Raw genomic sequence first — 23,108 nt, 5'->3', positions numbered from 1 at the left:
TTTAATAGAGAAAGGCATCCTGGAGGATGACCATAGTAGCAGAGTTTGTCAAAGACAAGTTATTCAATTACATTGTTGAAGATGTGGCATTTCCAATTGCAATAGAAAAGGCTGTCTATCATACCTTTCTGCAGACTGAGAAAGCATTTGCAGAAGCTTGTTCAATAAATCTTGGCTTGTCGTCTGGCACAACAGATTTAACTGTCTTAGTGCTTAGAAGAGAGTTGTTTGTGGCCAATGCAGGAGATTGTAGAGCTGTCCTCTGCAGGAAGGGCAAGGCCATTGATATAACAAGGGATCATACGGCCTCATGTTCACTTGAAAGATGGTGAATAGAGTTCCTTGGAGGCTTTGTGGATGATGGATATCTGAATGGACAGATCAATTTTGCAAGAGCCATTAGAAACTGGCATATCAAGGGATTAAAGGAGAGCATGAACTGTCTTCTCAGTGCAGAGCCAAAATTGAGACAAGCTTTGTTGATGACTGAAGAAGACAAGTTTATGATTATTAGTTGTGATGATTTCTGGGATGTGTTTTCAAGTCAGATACTTGACAATAATGAGTGTTTTGAATCATATACCTCAAATATATACAGCCAAAGAGTACTCAGTGGTGAATTTGTGGTTGTGAACAAGCATCTTCTGAATGATCTGACTGACATGGGAATTTGGAACTTAGAGTTGAAGATGGCTCTATACAGAAAGTTCAGCAGATTCGTGATGATTTGAAAGCAGTTTACAGGAATGTTTGGGAGATCAAACAGGGGACCATTGTTGACATAGTTGCAAGACCATATGCAATTATCAAGTTTGATACTGATATTCAGAAGACCAGAAAGCTTTACTTGGACATTTGTGTAAATGAACTTCGTATGTTTTGTAAGGAGACAAGTGCTCTGTCTTTGGAATTGCCTGCTCTATATGACCAGTCACTCAGTCAGGAAGATCCAAGTTAAATAAATGCTGAAAACATAATGGACATCATGCTGATAATTTTCTGTTCATTGGCTGGAATAATGTGCTTGGGCCTTGTTCTGTACTTCCACTTCAAGGTGAGCAGACAGCCACACAGAGAGAGAGAAACGTAGAGATGACTGAGAGAGCCATAGTTATTATACTATACAGGCGAGCAGGCAGACAGTAGCAGCTGGCATTACGTGATTTTGACTCACCATGGATTATTCGCATGGTGCTTGTAGCCTTCTATGCATTGTGGAGCTTGGGCGATTAGTACACAGAGAATAATTGGTAATTCTATCATTGAGTTGTATGCAAAGTCTGGATGCATTAATGAAAAGCATTGCATGTTTAATCAATGGCTGGACTGTGATGTAATGAAATGGGGCTATTGTGAGAAGGGCCGCTTTTCTGATAGAAGGAAAGGGCTGCTTTTCTGGTTTTAAAAAAAATAGAGGTTGATTTTCTGAGCGGAAGGCGAATTTAGGAGGCCACTGGTAATCTGGGAGGGGGAAGAGGAACAGAGCATGAGAGGCAAAAGAGTGCTCTGCAATCGGAAAGAAAGGGACGTTTGATTTAGGTGGGAAGGGGAGGATCATCGTCTGGATTTTACAGGGCGAGCTCTGCATTCTGTGACTGCGAGGAGGAGTAGGTTTGGACTGGAAGGAAGGTACTCTGCTGCTCGACAAGGAGGAATTATGTTGGTGATGGCGGAAACTTTCTGAACTACGATAGATAAAAAAATTCTCCCTAGCGACTCTTTTTCTCGGCTATTTTGACTAGCATGATGCTTCAACTGGGGGAAAGGGGATTGAGGAGATAAGGAGGGAAGAAATGGAGTATTAACGCATCCAAGCGGAGGTATTCTCGGACCAGAAGATGGAATGCAGGAAAGAAGAAGGGTTCAGATCTTTTTCAGATCATTGATAGAGTGCAAGGTTCCAGAAAAACGTTTTTGAGGAAGAGGAGTTATACTGCTTTTGCGCTCCCAGAGATTGACCACCATAGCTAAACGGAAAGATATCGCACAGGATTTTGGAGGGAGCGATACTGCACACGCCACCGCCCACGCAAATTGCCATGTCCTGATAAAATTTATTCTGACTGATTAATCGTCGGGAAGGAGTATACAGATTCACACCTTCTTTTTTTTACCATTGTGTCGTCATCAGCAGCCACAAACCACCGAACATCTGACAGACTCAGTCTGAACGTCTCCACAAGAATGCGTGCAATGCGGATTCCTGAGGGACTGTCTATAGGATGTGCAATACCCCATCTTGTAAAACATTTCATTGGAATCATCATCAGATGTTATCTGTGTAAAGAAGTGGCCGAGTGAAATGGCCTAGAGCTCTTTTAAAAAGGAATATGATCTAGAGAAGAGGAAAACTGAAGCCTCTAGGATTCATGAGAAGTATCCTTACAAGATTCCTGTAATAGTTGAGAAAGCTGAAAGAAGTGACATTCCAGACATAAATAAGAAGAAATACCTTGTACCAGTTGATCTTATTGTTGATCAATTTGTCTATGTTATTCGGAAGAGGATCAAATTAAATGCAGAGAAACCAATCTTCATCCTTGTAGACAATGTTCTTCCGCCTACTGCTACAATTATATCAGCTATCTATGAAGTGCACAAAGATGAGGATGACTTTCTTTAAGTTACATACAGTGGAGAGAACACCTTTGGGTTGTGCTGAAAGTGTACATATGAAGAACATACAATGATGAGGGTGTTCGCAAGACACTGGAGTCATAACATAACATCATATTCTTGAATTCTTATCATCACCCATAAGTCCAAAACTTATCAAGGGAAAATTGCAAAGGCTAGAACAACGTTGGAAGATAAAGAGTTAATGGATTTTCTATTTTCTTTCTTGGATTCGGGGAGGATGAACTGAATGAACCGATTTCTTCATCTTGAACCCTTGTTTTGTTATTAACAGAAGTTAAACAAAGACTTGGTATCATTTTCTCATCTTGCTTACTTGCATGATGGATCTTCTATCTTGAAATTTATGAAGGACTTCTGAAGTTGCAACTTTGCTTTCGAAACCCTTCGACAACGTGACCATAATGCCTTCTCAAAGCCTCCAATGATAGAAGAAGGTGCTTGAGACATTATGAGTCAAAATCGAGTTGCACATAAGACTTGCACAAAGACTAGCCTCCATAGTCACTGCCAGATACTCTTTAAAAGAGCCTCTAATACCATGTGAAGATATGCTAGGGTTTACAATGAGGAAACATAGCATGTACGACCAAGATTGAAACAAAAAGGCTTAGACAGAGACCAGCAAAACTCCAAAAACAAGTGTTTTAATAGATGCAATTCTAAACTCTTTGTCCAAGCTTTTCTTAAATCCATCCAAATCCACATCAATATGAGAGAACCCTAATGATACATAAATCATAACAAGTGAGTCCCCAACCTTCTCCTTTCCTTTTCTTAACACCTATGATGTACTTGGTGGAGTGACCTACAACCATAATCTACCACTCAAACGTCTATCAATAGACCGAAGACTAGGAGACTCTCATGGCTCACTCAATGTATGTGTTTGTTGACCTATTTTCTACATACTTACACTCTCACGCACACAATTTGATGCTGGTGATTTGATCTTTGAGGTTTAGAGAGGCTACCGGAGATGCATGACTGATTTGCATGGCTCTCGGATAAGCTTTCTTCAATCCAAGCCTCTTATCAAACTGAGAAGAGGGGGAGATTGCTAGAGTTAACTATTGAATTACAGAAGGAGAATTCAAGATTTTTCATTAGTAAATAGAAACTCCAAAGGTGTCGTTTTTTAATAAAAAAAGTGGGGGGTTGTTCATTGATGTCTTCTTATCCTCCTTCTTTAATATCATAAGATTTAAAGCTTTAAAGCTTAAAGCTTTGCGATTTATCTTGCTTTACTAAGTTTTAAATGGGTTTGGTCAAATTTGACTTGTGGCCCATGACTTACATTAACGTGGTAGCTTCCATGATAGATGGCTATAGTCCTTATTACCAATCCGAGGGTTACGAACCTTGGACTTCCACACTCGATTAAAATCCAAAAGGGTTTACCTTGATAATTTGCTGGTGTTTGAATTACTGAGAATTGGTGATTTGGACCCTTCTTATTGAGAGTGGCATCTACTCTAGCTCTTTCCATATTTGATTACATTTGGGAGCTTTTTCATTACTGACCTCCTTTAGGTTTATTCTAGTGACCTTTCCCCTGGCATCTTGACTTTGCCCGTGAAACTGACCTTGGCTAGACCTTGGCCAACCTTCAGGCATTGCCTTTTGAAATGTCCCCGTTCCTTGTAGTAGAAGCACCTTGGAGCCTCATTGCTCTTTCTTGTGGGTATAAAGTTCCCCACTGCATTTGATTTGGCTTTCTTCATCCTGTTTGGTTGATACTGCCCTTGGGCTCTTTTTGCATAACCTTGGAAGTTTCCCTTACCCTGATTATTTCTTAACTAAATTTTTACATTTCTTGGCCTTTGTTTGATCTCTTGAACTATTGGAGCTACTTGAATCACTGCATCTTGTAAATTTGATGGTCTCATTGATTCAAGATGCATATTCAGGGGTGGATTTAGACCATTGCAAAATTTAAATACTTGCTATGAAACATCCATCGTAGGTGCATATTTTAGAAGTGTTACGAATTTGGAGTAGTAGGCTTCTAGGCTTAGGCTTAACTGCTTTAGATTGAAGAACTCATTCATCTTCTAGGCTTGATATGTGGGCATAAGATATCTCCCACACACAGCATCCTTAATCTTGTCCCAAAGTGATAGCGCTTTTAGACATTCTTTGATCCTTGCACCACTATTTCCACCAAAGACAGGCATCTCCTATGAGTTTTAGTTTGGCGATCATGGCTTGATTTGACAGTGCAATCCTTACAACATTGAAATAGTCTTCCATAGATTCTATCCATATTTCTGCTTTAGTTGGAATGCCCCTCCCTTTACCATCAAACTCTAGTGGCTTGTACTGCTTGAGAAGAAATTTCCTCTTGAGCTTCTGTAATATTGAGATTTGGGGTGACATTCTGGGGAATTACGAAATTTTATGATAAATTTTATCTTCAATCATATTAAAAAAATATGTTTACTTACTTAATCTACTTCATTAATTTAGGAAGGAAATTATGCACTACTTGTCCTTCTGATAATAATCAGGGTTTACACTATAAGAGAGAGTTTTAATTTTAATTTAAAAAAATCTCATCAAAAAAATAATATCTTTTCACTATTTGTGACTATCATGGAGAAAATAAATAAAAATAATTCTTTATGTCAATAGGGAATACATTATTCGAGTAGTTCGGGAGCTCATATTATTCTTGGAAAAGGTTTTTCTACCTTATTCTAGGCATGGCATTGCGATACATCCATTGCATAGTAATTAGGATTTTGGAAATAGATATCTAAAATTCTATATTTTGGGGGAGGATCAGGTAATCCATCTTTCTTGTATTTGCGACAACTTGAGTGTCCTATAACCATGACTCAATCAACTGGTATAACCTTTGTAGCCTCCTCATAGATGTACCGATTTAATTTGACCTGTCGCCCTCTAGTGAACATGTTTGAGTTTACTCTAGCCGCATAGAAGAGATAAATCTTGGAAACCTTAAGGACTTCCATCCACCTTAGCCTCTTTAAATTATTCTGGAGGTAAGCAAGACGGTTTGCATCAATGTAACAATACCCTTCGCTTAACATCCATTGCCTTTCATAATTCAGGGGTGAAGGATTGTATATCTGATCTAATATTCACATCATCTGGTTTTTCCAGCTGAAACTAGAGGAGTGCATTGATGATATAAATATAACTTGAAAAATCAAGAATCGTCCCAAGGTTTGTCTTTCTACCAGAAATCAAGAACATATATTAGCAAGAGAAGATGTCACTATTTAAGGAAACTATATTTATAGATATAAATATAACTAGTTTTATTTACTTGCGTCATGTCCTATATCAATGTGAGCTCTGATACCAATTGTAACATGCCTGCTCAAGCTTTCCTTGGTGGTACATTCTTAGCCCATCAAGAGATGTCCTAGGAAGAAGCACCGTCCGGGATTTTAATGAAAACCCTCGGAGTTTACTAACTAGGCTCGCTTGAGTCTACTCAACAGTGGAAGTTCCGTCCATTCCCACGAGGATCAACCTAAGTTTTTTATGTTAAATCAACTACTAACGGTTGACTAGTATCAGCGATTAGAGATTCCATCCCTTATAGGAATTGCTAAACTAAAACGGCTTACATTGTGCTGCATTCAAAGAGAATGGGAAACGAAGAGAAGTATGACACTTTAATCCCTTCTGCCCATGGTTCTAAAGTGATGCAAGTTAGGCTTTCGAATCTCTAATGGTCCATCAAAGATGTAATTTTTATTCCTTCTTAGGAAAGTTCTCAGCTTCCTGAGACCACCCAACCATAGGCTTGGATCTGTCGAGGTTCATCCTCTCGCTTCCCTTGAGAGAGTATTTTTAATTACCTAATTACCTACCACTTTAGGTTCAACATATAAAAATAGCTTCTTTGAATTATCTCCTGATACAAATTTGTTACACACCTTTAATTTATGACACAAAAATAGAGTAAAGCAATCACTATAAGATACATAAGATACTGACATTTAAAGCGACAAAAATGTTCACAAAAAAAATTTCCTCCGTCGTCGCTAAACATGTCAGTATTAGCGTCTCCATAGAATCGCCACTATTGGCATTATTATTTGTGTCGTTATTGATTTCGCATTTGCGACGCCAATAACGATTCTAATAGTGATGGTTTGCGATGCAAATTGTAAGATACAAAGGATGATAATAACATAGTGCATAGAAAATGCCTACATAAATCACAGGATCAAAAAAGAAGAGGATGTGCGCTTCACAAATCCAAGTGCAATTTATAGATCCTCGCCATCCGAAACCTCGTCCCGACACAAAGGAGCATTGGACAAACTCTATAAAAAAAGAAACAACTACACATCACTCCACCATAGAATAATGCATTTTAATTAAAAATATTAACTATGGAAAAGAAATATGTGTGACTTACTGGGCTGCCGTGTGCATACAATGTATCGATCAATGTAATGAGACTGTGTCTCTCTGCATATCGAGTCTTTAGGCCGGTGGTGGGATCACGGTTTGTAATGGAGTGTTGTAAAGAAAACAAAATACAAATGTTAGAAACACGATTGTCAGTATAAGAGATATTACAAAAAAATAAGCGAGAAGAATAGAAGAAAAACTTGCAAATTCCTCCAGATAAGTCATGTGCGCGCCACTCCCAAGATGATGGACCACTCCTGCCTCCAGTCATACCCTCGCTCCCTCGCACTGCTATCTCCAATGTCTTAGAGAATCTATAGTCTCCTCCCTCAGTTAGTGCTAGACATCTACATCTAGCCACTCGGGCTTTGAAGCCCCACTCTTAAGTGCCTTGTGTGCATTTGATCGTTTGTGTAACATGTACGCATGCATGCACTCTATCATCCAACCTATGGAAAACATATCTGTCGTGGTAGGTATCGAAAAATCCTCATGCAAGGATGCTACTATGTAGTCCTTGCTCCCCTTCAGTGTATTATTCTAATGATCCAAGACGTTGTGTCGAAAAACTTGTTGGCATAACTCTCTCATACAAGCCATCACCCTCCTCCCCTCATCATTCATGATGATGGCTCCTGTCCTATCATCTATAAGGTATCCATACCCCTTTGTGATATGTTTAAGATGTGTTATCTTCCACTTGCGACCGCACTCTTGGGCATATCCAGGAGACCCCTGTACATCTAGTGTATCCACAGGGATGGTATCTCTCGGAGTAGTACCCATAGGGATGCCACCTGCAGATGACTGAGTGACTAGAGTAGACGTCCTATAAGTGTGACAAATCCTATAGGTGATGTTGTCCAGTAGAATGACAAGGCAGAGATATTGCATCAGTGCCTCCATAATAACCACTCGAGCCACCCTCTCTCAAACAACCTGCACGAGAGCAAGTAGCACTTGTATCTCGAGCCTCACCGCATCCACATCTCTGCAGCATCCCTTCGTGGCCCAAGTCTGGAGCGATGACCTCATCTATTGGAATCCAAAGCATCAGAGCATGTCAAAGTAGATCTAACAGAATGGCCTGATGGTGTCCAAGATAGCTCCTAGTCTGCTATATCTCTGAATCGAGCCATCTAATCTAGAGACATATGTGTAAAGATCTCTTGCAGCTCCTTGTCACTCATCCCTCGACTCGTCATGCTATTCAAATATCCACAAAGGTCACTTGCACAATCAAAAATTGATGTTAGCAAAATCAATATAAAGATTCAAGCAAAGGATGGTAATATAACTTTGAAAAAAGTGATATTACTTAAAATGCACATTCTAGAGTACCCTTATAAGTGATTCATTAACAACTTGAGTAGGTGGATTCTACAAGTATGATGTAGCCTATGGTCCCATGTCAATCTCTTGACACAACTCCGCATATATTGGAAGGTTGATAGAAAGGTCACTACAAAAGGATGAGTCCACCTCATTCTCAAAGAATTATTGGCCTCTTGTCTTTCCATCATCGTTACTCGATTCTGCCTCCTCTACATGCTCCAAGATTTGGGCAACCTCCACCCCTTGCAATATCGACCCCTCTATGTGCATATTGTTCTCATCTACACTAGGAACATTGCTTTCATCTTATACTCTCACACTTTGGAGAGCTGAAGGTACAACATACCACCATTGAGGTTGTTGGGGGTTTGGATAGAAAAATACATGTTCAAAATCACATACAAGAGAGATTTAACATTTGTGACATATACCATCTTGTAATAAAATTTTAAAAAACATGAGTTCATGCACTTGTTCGCAATGGGTCGGCAAGACAAATATGTCGTGCAAATTCGTCCATCTTTTTTTGGAATCTATTTCAAGAAATCCAGATGGACCTCGTCGATGAATAGTTGCTTTGGCTCCTTCTAGTATCACTTTGAACCACTGCACCTTGAATATGATCATGGAGAAGCTACAGTAATCTACAGTGATAATACTTTGCAAGTTTTCAAAATACTCCACCTCATCTATAATGGTTTATGGATCCATGGCTCATCGTCGGCTCTCTTGCTCGAACTTTGCCATGACACCGCAATCCGTTGTGGAGTGCATTTTGTCGATATGCTCTATGTGAAAATGTCATCCACGCAACCACGCCGCATTGTATATTTTGTAATGTACATTGAAATGGTTAATTAGTTGTCACACATAAAATCTAAATACGACATCTTATAAAACATGTGGTCACCTTTTGACTACATCCCCTTGAGAATTCCCACTCCTCAATAAAGACCTCCACCAATTCGTGAGAGACTGCGATCAGAGCTCCATGTAACCATCGCATAGACATAAACCGTGACATCTTCTCCATGCCCTCAAGATATCAAATTTGTTGATGATACATACTACATCAAAATTTGGATTGGGCTTCTTCTTGATCTTTCGTGGCTTACTCATACCTAGCGAGCCACATCTTCATGGAGGCATGGTGCAACATAAAAAAATGATTCACTTTCTCCTCCATTGCAGTATCCATCCTTTTTTCTACCCCATTTCCAACCACCACATCTCCGATCACAGTCTATCATCATCCTTCAATGATCATAGCATACTATTGTCTGAATCCACTGTTGGTAGCCACATTGAAATATGCACTAACGCCTTAAATACAAACCAACCTTCAGTCATGCTACCTTTTGGCCGAGCTCATTGTCGCACAAAGCCTTTCAGGGTTTTCATGAACTGCTCTAAGAAGAACATCCATAGTGTATGGACAAGTCCTGCAATCTCCATTTCATCTATAAGATGCATGAGAAGTGGGTTTATATCACGAGCATGCTAGTGGGCAAGTACTTCTCAAAGAGACATACTGTCTCCACTACTCCCCACGTTGCAAATTCAATAGAGGATGTCTTGATCTCCTTCTATGAGATCCATTACACTAAATTTGACTGCTTGTAAATCGCCCTGTGTATTTTTGGAGTAAGGCATCCTATGATCGCGATTGGTAGTGCAAAGTACCACAAATGAAGAAGCATTACGAACAACGACTACACTCCAAATAGCAAAATATGCTGGCCACTTACAATCCATTCATAGTATAAACGTGAGATATCTTATGCTAATCATGGGATTTTAGTCTTGATAGTTGGTTGTCCTTAGAAAATGCAAATTTGAGAGGACGCATCACACCCATTAGAGTGCAGGTAGACCTGATAATTTGCATCACAATGTGCTCTTCTTTGGTGGACATGGTGAGAAGCTCTCTTCTCTCTCTTTCTCTCTTTCCCTCCCTCTCCCTCCCAAAAGCACGATCTATTTGGCTCTCTTTTGATATTTGCGGCATAATGCCGCGCTTGGGTTTTGGCCACTGCACAAGCTCAAGCAAGCAAGCAGAAGAAGAAGAAGAAAAAGAAGAAGAAGAAGAAGAAGAAGAAGAGGAGACCCACTTTTGGCCACACACAAGAATGAGCTTCTCATTCACTTTTCAACTTTATATACAAAACCCTAAATCCCTTTTGGGTGGTCATCCCCTTTTTTACATGGCCGGCCATAGCCTAGGCCCTTTTTCCCATTGTCCTTCTATCTTTCTAGCTTCCTTTCCACCTCCCATCTATATTTACAAATTGCACGAGTGAGAGCCCGGCGCTCCTTAAATTAAATCACGATGTGCTTGCGCTCTTTTACAAAAGTATTGACTTGCGCTTTTCCTTGTGCGCCTTTTCCCTTATTTAGGACTTTTCTGCGCTTCTCGTGTTTCTAGATTTTTCTTGGCACGCCTTCGTCTTCTGTTTCACTTTGCCTTGGCCTTTGTCTTCTTTCCAAATTTTCCACCTTATTCGTCTGACGGTTAACATTACCCCTTCCTAGACGAGTGCCAATCCCATGGCACTCACTGTCGTAGGTAGTAGGCTTTAGCATGCACTGAAGACGTGGGTGGTAGGGACGTTGGTAGTTGCTGTGGAGGAGTGTTGGTGGTGGTGTGGAGGAAGGTCATTGGGGGCACGTTGGTGGCCTAGGTGGCTGGTGGTAGTGTTGTTAAAGTTGGTGGTAGGGCTATTCTTTGTTAGGGATTGCACTAATGGCCAGCACAAGTGTTGGTTTGTTGGGGATTCTACACATGATGATTCTTGGTGGGCTTGCAGGATGATAAAGGTTAAGAATTTTGAGTTGGGTGTTGATGAAGAGCAACTGACACTTTCGTTGGAGTTTTCAATACTTGCAATTGAAAAGCTCTCATAGGTGGTCTCTCCCTAAGGGTGGTGCTAGTCTTCTCTATCGTACACAAGACATAGTTCAATTAGTTTGGGAGACAGGTCGAACCCTAAGAAAGCTGAGAGTATTGTTCTGCACTTGAGGGCCCAAACTGTGTATATATTTCGGTGCAGATATTATGTGAGTACTCGTGCATACTTAGATATTACGTAGTTAGAAGACCGCGGGCTGGTTTCTCCTAACAAGGTATGGATGGAGCAAAGTTGTCCATGTTGAGAAGAAGTACACGTGAAGGTGTATGAGACATCCTTTGCATTGTGACTGCACAATGTAGCATAATTGAACATAGGGACACCACACTTTCTGTAGTTGGGAGCTATTGGACTTGCTTGATGAGGATGGTGTACTTTTCATGGCTATTCGTGCGGTGCTTACCACAATTGATTGCAATGGTATCAAGGCAGAGTGCAAGAGGGAATCATGCAAATGGGTCAGGCTGACAAGTCTAACCATAGGCGAGACAAGCTCCCTAGGTATGTCCTACCCTTGATGTGCCCTGAACAATTGTGGGTGATGCTAAAGGGCTACGGGACTAGGGACGAAGCGACCCGACCAAGGTCATTGGACATACCTAATTTGAGGATCCCTAGGTGTTGTGCTGTGATCGTGGGTGCTTCTTATCTTTTCATTATTTTCTTTTCTTTTTTCCTTTTCAGTTTTCTTTTTTGTTTCTTTTTCTTGTGCTCTTTTTTCTTTCTTTCTTTCTTTCTTTCTCTTCTCTTTATTTTTTTTGGACTTGCATGAGAAAAACCATTGCAATATGTTGAGGCTATCACCCTTTCGATGGGTTGGGAAATGTCAAGCTTCGAAGGCTCAGGAAATGGATATTACAGTGATGATTGTGCCCTAGCCTCATTGTTAGAGAAGCAGTTGTTGAGATGGGGAGATACACTTGAGATATTGCAAACCTCTTTGCGACACGCAATGTTGGTACAATTGAGATAACAACTGCCGTGAGCCAAATATAGAGCTTGACCCAGAAAGAGAGTGTGGCCCATGACTATGCTTTGGGCCATGCGATGTGGGTGGTTGGCAAGGGTGATTTTTGCTTCCGGTAGCGTGGCTTTGTCACGGCTCTTTGTAGGGTCGGTGGTCTTGCGGTGACTTGGGCATTGAACACTTTTGCATAAAGACCTGCGTCATCCTGCATCCACTTGTCACTTCATGAGAGTACATACACGACATATGCTGCAACTATAATAAACTAGTGCAGCGCAAGGAGACATCGCTTATCTGAATTCCATGGTGTTGACTTAGATACTTATCACAACAGAGGAGATTTAGCAGGGGGTTTTGGTACCCAAATCCATCGGTTACCTACATAATACCCTTGAGCACATAACAACGCTTTGGATATCCATCTCGGCCTTGTATTAGCTCTCCATCGATGCCTTCGTCTATAAGGCTTGGACTTATTTTGGAGTCTTCTATGATATTTATAAGTCCAAAGCCCGTCCTTGGCATTGTCTCCTGACCTTCTTGTTTCAGACATGGCCTCACTCACTGGTTCTCGTTGTTTGACCTATGCTTGCATCAACTCTTCCAACAAGTCCTTGCTCTCATTAGTAGGCTTGATTGCTATGTCAGCGCCTTCCTTGCCTTTCCCTCGAGGTTTGATGAGGTCACCCTTGGTAAAGGTTGTGACTATGCTCACACCCGGTAGTGTCAGTTGTATCCTCTGTGCTACATAGTCGGCCTCACACTTGGTCGCCCTTTTGAAGGGTCTTCCTAGGAGGGTTTCCTTACCATAATTAGCATTATTTGGAGGAACATGAAATAGGATAGGCAAGCTTTCAGTTTCAATTGTCGCAAGGATTTTGCACTTCTCTATGAGTGCTTGTGGGTGTCCCCCGTAAGGGCTAAGAGTTGCATTAGTCGGTGTGAGCTTTGGTTGGCCTAGTAGGGTCTATGCTTCATAGGTTAAGATATTGAAATCTGCTCCTTCATCAATCAGAGCATTGATGGTGTACTCTCTTTTTGCGGTGAGTTTGACCCTAAGATAAGCAGGTGGTACTATGTCTTCATCTTTCGGGTCTTGGCTTGTAAATTTAAGTCTTCTGACAAATGCCCTTGAGTCCCCAGCTGCACGACCAGATGTGGATTCTCCACTGGTGCCTTGCATCGCCTGTGCAGTGCTATTCAAGGTGTATCTATCGTTAGGACTATCATATCTAGTCATCCTCGATGTTGTAGCTTGATGTTGTTGCTTTTTGCTTTGACCAGATGCAGTCTGAATGCAACACATATGTGTTTTTGTAGTGTGGCCTTTTTGCCCTTGTTGGCTAGATTGGCGCATTGAGGTTCTAGGGTCTCTATTTGGGTATGGGCTTTTGGTTGCTCTTTTGTAAGTGAGAATCCATGCTCGTGTAGAGCCATTACTACACTAGGGTCCAATGTGGAGGACCTATCACGGTGTGTGTTTTTCTCTCCAACCTACTCGGGGGAGGTGTGAAGGGGGCAGAGCCCCCTCTGTGGGGGTCCGCAAGGGGGGGGAGGGGGGGGGGGCAGTCCCCCTCGGCCCGCAGGACCTACGGTAAATGCCATATGTGATCTGAAGGACCATCTACATACAATTTTGAACTACTTGCTTCTAGATTTTAGTCGAGTGATCGATCTATGATATGGTTTCGACTCTATAACGTCTCTCGATCAGTTTCAAGGTCTATAGGTTAAAATTTGAAAAAAAAATCTAGATTCAACCCAACAGGTCCAAATTGCAGGGGCCAAGTGCCTGATTCGGCCCTTCTAAGGGCCGAGTAGAATAGCTGAATGTAATTGGTCCGAATGTCAAATTTGGCCAGTCCGAGTCTGGTTGTTCGAGGGCCGAGTTAGGTGGGCCGAGTTAAGTGGGCTGAGGCCGAATTTTGCAGTTGGTCCGAATGATCGATTATTCGGACGGGCCGAGCGGTGGGTGTCCGAGTCGAGTGGGTCAAGTCAAGTGGTCCGAGTGGTAGTGGGCCGAGGGTCGAATGGCCGAGCAGTCCGAGGGCCAATTCTGGGACTCGGCCAAGAATCGCTTTCACTCGGACACGTTGAGCGCAGTGCATTTTTTTCGCTAGACTTCACCAAATTCACCGTGCCGAGCGTTGGAGGCCTTCCCACTAGTCGAGCAACTCTAGATCCAACCTACTCATGTAGGGGAAGGTGTAGAATTACCTCGGCTAGGCAAATATCTCCCGGATGGCAAAATCAAAGCGGATCCACTCAACGAAGCTTTCTTCCTCTCTCCTGCTCTCCTGAAACCCTGCAATGCACAATGTGGCCTTTCTTGTCACTCTTGGCCCCTTATCCGCCTGTCCAGGCCTGCACTCACCTCAATCTTGCTTTCCTTACTAACATTTAACCCAAATTTTCATTTCTTGCTCTTCTTTTCCCTTTTTCAACTTGTTATATAGCAATAGAAAACCCTATTCTTTGCTCCAATGTTTTGCTCCTATCCTTCCTAAATGCAAGAAAAAACATAAGGAAAATACCTACACTACTCCATCATACTTTCCCAAGTCCAAAACAACAAAAAACCTACTTGCTAAGGAGATCGAATACCTCTTCAAACTCCCTTACTTCCTACCTATCTAGCTCAAGCACTGGTTCGAGGAAAACCCTACTTCAATGCTCGATTCGAAGCGTGCAAGCGCTCAAGGCTTGAATCCGTTGGTCCCGACAACGAAACCAAAATGTGGGAGCTTTCACTCAATTGCCAAGATCCATGGACCGCTTATTGTTTCAAGCATTCCAAGCCGAGCACTAATGGCTACCTCTCACATAGTCGACGCGCCATCCATATCTACGGGTGTAGTGAGCTTACCTCCATACCGATCGAGTTACCTCCTCTCCCACGCACTTCGGTAGCTCCACGATCCTAGTGCAAGCTTCAAGTAAGCTCCATCCTCAAGCTCTATGCTCCAAGCTCCATTGCTACGAGCAAGACAAGAGAAGAGAAGAAGAGAGGAGAAGATGGAGAGCTTCTCCTCCCTGGTCCCTCACCCTCACACACTCACTCCCTCACACTCTCACACTCCCTCTCTCAAGCACAAGCTCAAGCAAGCAAGAAGAAGAAGAATAAGAAAAATAAGAGACCCACTTTTGTCCACACACAAGAATGAGCTTCTCATTCACTTTTCAACTTTATATACAAAACCCTAAATCCCTTTTGGGTGGTCATCCCCTTATCCCCTTTTTTACATGGCTGGCCATAGGCTAGGCCCTTTTTCCCATTGTCCTTCTATCTTCCTAGCTTCCTTTCCACCGCCGTCGATATTTACAAATTGCATGAGTGAGAGCCCGACGCTCCTTAAATTAAATCACGATGTGCTTGTGCTATTTTACAAAGGTATTGACTTGCGCTTTTCCTTGTGCACCTTTTCCCTTATTTAGGACTTTTTTTACGCTTCTCGTGTTTCTAGATTATTCTTGGTGCACCTTCATCTTCTGTTTCACTTTGCCTTGGCCTTTGTCTTCTACTTTAGCTTTTCCAGATTTTCCACCTTATTCGTCTGACGGTTAACAAACAACAATGAAGGCAAGTGCTCAGGACATCTGCTAAGGTGGAGTTCCTATTTTTGAACGCTTAGCGTTCACCCTATTTGGGTTTTTCTTGCCTTGATATCAACTACAATGACCTTACGAGGGATAGGGAATATCCTCATTCTTATGCGATAGGAGAGAACAATTACACCATTGGGTTTATATCCAATAGTTCCCGGATGGTAGTTGCCCTAATTTGTTAACCTTTAGTTTGGGGTTTTTATCTTAAGTTCACAGGTCTTAGATGATTCAAACTAGGATTTCAATTGGTCATTTGGCAGCCATTTTCCGTCCTTAGAACTTTATTGAGGTTTCTAACTTTACCCTAGGGTTTCATTCTCTCAGGATTTCATAACATAAACTTTTGTTCATTCCTCCCACAAGCCAAGAGTAAACTAAGCCCTTTGCAATCCTTGAGTTGCGAGCATCGAATGTCACGTGACGAATGGACATTCTTTCTTGTGGATACAACATTCAAGTTTTCTTGTATTGACGTCAAGTTGTATCATGGTTTAAAATGATATCTCTAAGGGTGTTATAGGACTTATCACGGCTAGTTGCTAGGGTAGAGACTTATGAGTGTATTTACTTGACTCTAAGTCAGCCTATGATTGTAACAATAATTTGACTTATTTACAATTAAATCCTAGCCTTACTTATCATATAGGGTTTCATTTATTGAATTGCCTCTTGCAACTAAGTTTAACAACTTACATGCGCATCTTAAGTCTATCCTTTAAGATGAATCTCTATTATGTAGAGCAATTGAAACTATCCATGATTCCATGTAAATCTAGATGGAAGTCTTCCTTGAGTTGATGATACAATGTGGAGCTTTTATTCTTGAAAGTTCATTTCAATGAATTTATGCAAATCATAAATCGTGACTCATGTTTTTAATTGCAAGGTACATGAGTTCATCATGCTTTATGTAAGTGCAAGATAACTCTCTTTAATGGTTTATGCAATCCTTTCCAAGATCTCGTATGTATATGAATTAGTATTCTAGGATGCATTTGCAAAATTTGTGCTTACTAATCAGCTTAGCATTGCAGACACCCCTAAATGTTAATTGACTTGTAGTTATCGTGATCACCGTGAATTGGATTCAAACCTATTCATCTACCCTTCAAATTACACAAACTATATAATGAAAATACATGATTCTCTTCCATGATAATTACGTTCTACTGCTCCACTCATAGGCCAAGATGTCATAGTGGTACTTGATTTTGGAGTGATGAGTTGGTATTTATACTCGATAGCCCATTCTTGTTAGCAGTGGTGTCTTTGATTGACCCTCCCTCCGCGGTTGTGGCCTTTTCTGACTACTTGGGAGAGTTTGCGCATTGGAGACATTTCGGAGAATGCGGCCTTCTCTTTTCTCAATGTACTCCCTTTTGCAGGAGTCTCCTACACATCACTTGTCTATGAAACTTCTTGTGAAAATAGCAAGGGAAGGAAGGTGTTTGTGACCCCTTCCCAAGAGGAGGGAAGGGACTTTTGGAGCCTTCTCCTCTCTCTCAGAGATCATGAGAGCATTAGACCCTGAGGTGTTGGGGATCATTAGGGAGTCAGCAGATATTGGGCCAGACGCCACAGGGTATGGAGGGCATTTACTTGACCTTGGTAGTAGACATCATCTCGTTCTTTATAACGGGATAGCATGATGGCCATATTTAGGAGGTCTTACATGCTTCCCACATGGGGGGGCGACAATACTGTAGATTATCTGCTCGGACCGATCGATGGGATGCATACTATCGAGTCCTTCGGCCTTGGGAGAATTCCACTCGGTGCCGATCACACCTTTCTCAGTTTCTCACTCCTCACCTCATTACCATCACCACCTGCAGATATCATATCCCACATGCATACTACCATACACTTCACTCATGATCTCTCACATGTTTACTCACAGCATCTGGAGGAGCACATCACGTCACTTGATCCATACGCACCCCTTGATACACTGACCACTGATATCACACGCATTCTGCATGATTCTGCTACACTCAGTTTTCCACATCACACATACACGCACCCTCCTCGGACCAGTACCATGCCACAGAACAGGTGGTGTGATGATGAGTGCAGAGATCTACGTCGACAGCTACGCGATTTGGAGGCCAGAGGAGAGATCACACACAGACAGGCGCAGAGACGAATGCACCGCTTGACCCGCCGTAAAAAGAGGGAATGGGAGGAGGAGAGATATTGGGATATATACCACCTTCTTATGAGCAGAGATTGTGCAGAGGCATGGAGGCAAATCAGAGAACCATGCTCACCCACATCGATACATGACCCTGCAGTATGGCATTGATACGCACAGAGTTTATATCATGTACCCGCATAGCCGCTGATACCCACACCATGTACACCGAGACAAGGTATTTCATCCTTTTTCACCACTAGTATGGTAAAACATGCTATCTCATGGTTACAGCATGACCGCGCTCGAGATTAGTTTGATCTTCAGGCAGAGCATATTATATATGGCAGAGACACATTGGCTCTACTCATTGCTCACCTCTTCAACCGTGCATTATCTGAGGGGTTCCCTGACTCGTGGACAGAGCACACCATTGTACCTATCCACAAGTCAGGGGATCCTATGGATCCTAACACATATAGGACCATCATGATTGGGCCAGTTTTGTCCAAACTTTATGGCACGGTGATGGAGGAGGAGCTCAGCACGCTGGCAAAGAGAGAGTGCATGTGCACACCCGGACATGCAGGGTTCAGATGGGCATTTTCTACCATAGACCACATCTTCACTCTCCGTTGTCTGATCAACTAGACAGAGTGAAGAAACAGAGATTGTACTGTTGCTTTGTGGATTTTTGCAAAGCCTTTGACACGGTTCCGAGAGAGAGGCTTTTCAGACGCCTACTTGATTTGGGGGTGGATGATGACATGATGTGGGGTATTTATGCACTATATGAGCGGGTTACTGGTAGAGTCAGATGTCCGAGAGGTATATCAGATCCCCTTGTGAGCACCATTGGTGTGAAGCAAGGATGCCTACTCTCACCGACTCTATTTGAGCTATACATTGATGAGATAGCAGAGTTTATTCAACAGCGAGCCAGTGGAGGTATAGATCTCAGTGGAGCCACAGTTCATATCTTACTATATGCAGATGACATTGTGTTGGTCTCAGACTCAGCTCAGGGATTACAGTAACATTTATTAGCATTGGATGATTTTTGCATACAGAGAGGCATGACAGTGAACCTTGGTAAAACCAAGGTTCTTATATTCCATACATCAGCTCAGATACGCAGACAGAGTATTTTCATGGCAGCAGGAGGGAGTATTGAGGTCACTAGATCATATGTATATTTGGGAGTCACCTTTACAGCAGCTTCAGGGACTTTCTCGATGACACAAGCAACTCGTGACCGCCTCACTAGAGGATACTCAGCATTGGCTCTTATGGAGCGACAGTGTCATCAGGCACATTTCCAGGAGCCCCGCACCAAGGGGTGGCTCTTTGATACTCTAGTCACTCCAGCACTGATGTATGGAGCAGCTATATGGGGGCCAGGCCTTGCCGATTATGTATGGACATTGATGGAGAGACCTCAGGTGATCATGATATCTAGATTGATTCGCAGCAAGGCCTCAGTCCCACATGACATTGTGCGAGCAGAGCTTGCCACACCGCCCATGCTAGTCGAGGCATTATTTCAGATAGTCTACTTCCTACACAGATTTCAGGATATGGACAGAGATCGCATTGCATATAGAGCATATATGGCATCTCAGGAGATGGCTGAGCGGGGGATACCACATCATGGTATGCACAGACTAGAGCTTGGTTTGACAGACATGGGCTGGACATTGATAGACTCCCACCTCTTCTATATGATACTCAGGCTCCCACTTACACCCTCTCTCTCTCTGAGAGGAACAGAGTCATCAGACAGGAGATATGGCATATTTATATACAGAGGACATGGGTCAGCCTTGCATAGCCACTGCCATCGAAGATGGCACATTATTATAGACAGTTCTTGAGGATATCAGAGCAGGGATTCATAGAGATTCCGAGATATATGTAGATCTATATGCCACATCGATTGAGAGTTCTTATTAGATAGCTCAGGGTATCATCACATCAGCTTATGATTGAGAGTGGCAGAGCCAGTGGCATCCCGCGGGAGGAGAGGATATGCCGCCTTTGCAGATGAGAGGTGGAGAGTGAGGAGCATTTTGTTCTCAAATGCCCGGCATACTCAGAGTTGAGATCTAGATACACATTGAGCAGCTCACTTCAGGGATGTATGACTGATATGGATCAGAGATCATTTGGTCGTTTTCTGGGAGAGGCATGGCACATTAGAGAGCAGAGCACACAGTGGGTCCCAGTCAGAGAGGGGCCCACCCAGATGACTATTACACAGTTCTTTCAGACAGACAGAGTGAGAGCTACTGTACCAGCCTCCAGCCAGACCTCCGGGCTCACACTACAGCAGGCTGAGGATCAGCGTACCCGACGCCACACGAGGATCCGTGGGTTTCGGACCCCACAGCCACACCGACAGGAGATCCAGAGGATTCTTGATCTACATCGACAGCAGACTGAGATCCGACGACACTCGACACATTGGATCTCAGATCTCCAGTTTGCTCTTTCTCCACCACCGATGTACCACATCCTGCATCCAGGAGGGATCACCTACTATTAGCAACTTCGATGACTGCTACTACATCCCAGGATAGTATATCTCCCTGCATCTATTACATATACACATCACACCACTTTATCACAACCGATAGTTGTTCCCCTATCATAGCCGACATTTGTTCCCCTTTTGTAGCCATTATCTTGAGTATCAGAGCTACATACGCACATACACATACACGACACTTATCACACTCACAGCACCGTATTTTCAGTTTCTAGTTTTTAGCTTTTCATTCAGCACTTTTATTTTGGATAGCTGGACCTCATCAGTTGTATCACAGTTTGTCTCATAGGCCAATTTTGGTCTTTAGAAGACGTTAATATAACTTTCTTTCTTTTCTTTCTTTCTCTCCCCTTTACAGACCGACAACATGGGGGCGGGGGAGAAAATTAACGTGCCCCTTACTTAAGGAGGGGGGCCTTATAGGGGGAGAAGGGTATTATTGGGGGGGTGTGACATGGGCCCCCCTCCCTTTACCTCCACTTAGGCGGCCAATTTGGCCCCCCCACCATACAGTTGGCCTCCTAAGGGAGAAGAGGTAGTGGGGGGGAGGGGGGTCGAAGGTGGCACACTATGCCCCTCCTTCCCATAATTGTTTTCATTGTCATCCTCATCTTCGTCGGCATCCTCATCATCATTGTCAATTGCAGCTCCGCTTCACGCTCGTTTCTTCATGAAGCTCTACCATTACACTCGTCTCTTTTTTGCTGCAGATCTCCCTCTGTCCACTAGCTAGCGGCATCGACAAGGGGGGCGTTTAAAAAATTTGATTGAATTTAATTATTAATGGGGGGTTTTTATGGGTCACGGGGATATTACATTCTTTCCCCCATAAGGAATCAAGATGTCCTCATCTCGAAAGGAATTGGGGGCATTGTTGGTTGAGAGTACTCTCATCAATCCATGTGGCATCTTATTTTGGATAGTCCTCCCACTAGATGAGGTACTCTCTGAGAGTTCTACTCCTTAATCTCTTTTCCCGAATGTCTAAGATTCTATCTGTCTAGAGCTCAAGGACTCCTTGACTTGGCATTACAAGTTGTCGATCATTGAGTACATGGCTAGGATTAGATACTAAAGATTTTAGTAGGCTAACATGAAATACATTGTGAATCTTTACATTCTTGGGAAGTTGGAGTTTGTAGGCATTGGGCCCTAGGCACTTGAGGATCCTGTAGGGTCCACAATACCTTGGACTTAGTTTCTTAAATTCTCTCAATGATAAGGAACTCGTCTTGGGTCCTACCCGAATAAAAATCATATCTTCTTCCTTGAAGAGTTGCTCTTGTCTATTTAGATATGCATAGGATTTTTGCCTATCCTTGGCGGCTCTAATGTCTTGTCTAATGGCCTTGATCTGCTCGTCCATTTCTTCAAGCATTTTCTTAGAAGCTTCTATCCTTAAGGTAGGATTTAAAATTTTCAATGGAGTACGACAATCATGCCCATACAATGCTTGAAAGGTGTCATTTGAATACTTTGTTGGTAGGAGGCATTATAGATGAACTCTACCAATGGTAGATATTGGATCCATTTCCTAGGTTTGCAACAACAATAAGCTCTAATAATATCTTCAATGAATTGGTTGACTCTCTCCATTTCGCCATCAGTTTGAGGGTGATAGGATGTACTGAAAGAGAGTTGAGTCCCAATGGCCTTGAATATTCCTCTCCAGAATTGAGATGTGAAGAGGGAGTTGTGGTCACTAACGATCCTTCTAGGAAACCCATGGAGGCTGAATATTTCATTGATGAATAATCTGGCAATATCTAAAGCTTCATAGTTTGTCTTGATTGGAATGAGATGTGCAACCTTGGTGAGCATATCTACTATAACCATAATTGAATTGTATCCCCCTTGAACTGAAGGTAATCCAACAACAAAGTCCATGCTGATAAATTCCCACTTCATTTGGGGAATGTCAAGAGGTTGCAACTTCCTAGGAATCTTGACATGCTCTGCCTTAATCCACTAGCAAGACAAACATTCCGTGACATATTTGAGTACATCTCCCTTTGCCTTTCCCAATGGTATCTCTTCCTAACCGTGTTGAGGGTCTTGACATATCCGAGATGTCTTGAAAAGGTGGAGTCATGTGCTTCCCAGAGTATTCTCTGTTTGAGTTTCTTGCTTGAGGGTATGCATAATCTTGTTCTAAAATAGACAAGTCCCCCATTGACAAAGAATTCTTGATACTTGACCTTAAGTTTGGGATTTTGGTCCTTTTCCAAAATCTCCTTTATCATCTTCAGATATTCTAGACTTCTTGGAAAATACTCATTCGGAGCGTACTTTAGCAAGGAGACAAATTTCGAGTAGTACGCTTCTAGAGACAGGCCCAACTGTTTTAACTTAAAGAATTCATTCATCTTTAGAGTTCTGTATGCAGGTGGCATGTACCTTCCTTGCACTAATTCCTTTAGTTTATCCCAAGTTATTGTGCTTTCCGTGACTGCTTGGTCTTTACACCATTGCTTCAACCAGAGCCTAGCTTTGCCAGTGAGCTTGAGCTTGGCAATCATGGCCTGGTTTGTAGGTGTTGTTCTTGCTACACTGAAGTAATCTTCCATGGATTCA

This window comes from Lygodium microphyllum, chromosome 27, assembly GCF_053477565.2.
Source record: "Lygodium microphyllum isolate KBCC chromosome 27, Lygodium_microphyllum_v1.1.10, whole genome shotgun sequence".
NCBI lineage: Eukaryota > Viridiplantae > Streptophyta > Polypodiopsida > Schizaeales > Lygodiaceae > Lygodium > Lygodium microphyllum.
The sequence above is the reverse complement of the archived record's forward strand: the minus strand, read 5'-3'. Positions refer to the sequence as shown.